The sequence below is a fragment of the Mastomys coucha genome, unplaced genomic scaffold (genome assembly GCF_008632895.1).
Source record: "Mastomys coucha isolate ucsf_1 unplaced genomic scaffold, UCSF_Mcou_1 pScaffold23, whole genome shotgun sequence".
Lineage (NCBI taxonomy): Eukaryota > Metazoa > Chordata > Mammalia > Rodentia > Muridae > Mastomys > Mastomys coucha.
This window is the reverse complement of record NW_022196906.1, coordinates 113,716,605-113,718,968: the sequence shown is the minus strand read 5'-3', so window position 1 is coordinate 113,718,968 and position 2,364 is coordinate 113,716,605. Positions and strand designations below refer to the sequence as shown.

At 47.5% G+C, this 2,364-nt stretch overlaps 1 protein-coding gene across 1 annotated transcript in view; it reads left to right on the top strand.

Moving 5' to 3' along the window:
- Positions 1 to 2,364, top strand: part of LOC116073721 (sodium channel protein type 11 subunit alpha-like) — a 131,895-nt gene that overhangs the window by 112,238 nt on the left and 17,293 nt on the right. The window lies entirely within an intron of this gene.

Genomic DNA, 2,364 nt, shown 5'->3' with positions numbered 1-2,364 from the left:
CAGAGACCGCAGGGGGAAAAACTGGCTTACTTCCTCTAACTAGGGTTACCATTGCTGAAATGAAATACTGTAGGGGTCTGGCCGGTGGACCCTCACTTCCGTTGGGTGCTTCTTGGGCTAGAGATTATTGAGTACCTGTGAACAGAAGCGGGTAAGAGGGAAAGAAAAACAGGGACGCCATGTAGCTGTATCGAGAGATGTGTGTGTTTACTACAGGATCTCTGAGTTTAAGTAATCAGGAATGAGACCCAGGGGAAATTGAAACCCACCATCTAACATAAACATGAGAAAATCCATAAACACCAGACTGGAGGATGATCTTGAAAGGAGGGTGCGACAAGCTTTTACCATAAACCTGAGACCTGTCAGTCTTTGATCTCAGGAGCTGCAGTCAGAGTTCCTCACAGTGGGTGTCCAGCTCCAGCTTGCAGCTTGTCAGGGCTGCTTACAGAATCCAAATCGTTCTCAAGCAAAAGGGGGAAGGAGTCCACAGTTCACCCCTTATTAATTTAAAGGCAAGAGGCAGGATCAAAACAATTCTTGGTTTTTAGCATAGACATGATAGCAGGAAAACAGCACCCCAGTCTGTATACACAACACTCTTCAAACGGATTTCTGGCAGAGACAGGCTGAGTTTCATTTAGTTTCAGTTCTTTTGAGCTGCATAGTCCCTGTTAGATCTCAGGGGCTGCCTCCAGTGTTTCCTGCCACAGGTGGGTGATCTTACCCCGGGCTGTCACGGCTTTCTTTCGCTTCCGGAACCACAATGGAGCAGAGGGGCAGGATACCACATTTCATCCTCTCTCGTTAAAAACTGATGCAGGGAAATGGGACACGTTCTCGACACATGTGTATGGGCAACACAGCGGTGCATAATGCACTCTCTGACTCCGCCCCCTCAGGCACTTCTGCACAGCAATACATCTGTAACACAGACGGCCTTTGACCATGTGCTTGCCTAGGGAAACATCTCAGCCAGATACCATGGCTGAGAGCAGCCTGGGGAGGAAGTGGTTTGTCTGGCTTGTATATCACACTACTGGGGAAGAACCATAAACCATGCAGGATCCTGGAGGCAGGAGCTGATGTGGAGGCCATGCTGCTTACTGGGTTGTTCTTCATGGCTTGCTCACCCTACTTTCTTATAGCACCCAGGACCACCAGCCTAGGGGTGGCCCCACCCACAGTGGGTTGTGTCCTACAAACTGGCCTACAGCCCTTTTTTATGGAGGCCCTTTCTTAATTGAGGCTTCCTCCTCTTTAGTGACTCTTGCTTGTGTCAAGTTGACATAAAACTAGCCACCACCTTCACCTGGCTGGCTCAGCTACCTTCCTCATACAATTCGGGCTCACCTGCCTAGGGATAGGTCCTCCTACATCCGTTAGGAATTAAGAAAAGGCCCTACAAACTCTTCCACAAGCCAGTCTGATAGATGTAATCCGTCAATTGAGGTTCCCTCTTCCCAGGTGACAGAAACTAGGCATCATAGCAAGGTTCTCCAACTTTCCTATAGCTCATCACCAAGTGATGGACAGGAGGAGACCACCTTTCAAAGTATGCATGTCTTAACCGGGGAAGCATTAAGAGAGTAGACATGACTACCAACTGTAGAATTTCAGTGAAAGAGAAAGTCAGAATTGAGTCTCAAGTTGAAAATGCTCTTGACCCTCTGGTCTGTCTCCTGTTCCTTGTCTGGTTCAGCCGACGGATGAGGAGGGAGTGAGGCAGAGCAGGACAGTTGAGTCGAGAATGGAACCAATGGGGAAGTTTTGTTAGTTTCATCTCAGGACACATCTGTGGGCACTGTATTGAGGGGTCTCCAGAGTTGATGCCTGATATGGAGTGAGGGCTACAGGCAGGTGTGCTGGGAGCAGGAAAGGTGCTAAACAGAGGAAAGCGGGTCTTCATGGCTGCCGGTCTTCATCATAGCCTAACAGATTGGCATTTATATGTAGATAGTGCATAGCAACAAATCACTGAGCTTAATTCTCAGTACATTAAGAAAATCTCATTCCTGGAAAGCCAACGCTAATGGTAGGGACTTAATGTTAGTGTTGTAATTCATCATAATATTTATATCTCATAATTATGTATGACATATATACAACTTAAATGCTTAATTTTTTAACTTACTGTTTGTGTGTATGATATGTGTGCATGAATGAGGACCAGAGTTTTGATCCCCAGAATCCACATAGATGCTGGGTTGGCATGGGAGCGTTCCCTGGCTGTAATTCTAGTGCGTGGAAGGTGGAGATGGGATTCCAGGAGCAAGCTGACTAGCTAGACTTGCTGTCCTGGTGAGCGCTGGGTTCAGATGAGAGAGGGCCAGGGGCTCAGTGGATAATTTGCTATCAAGCTTG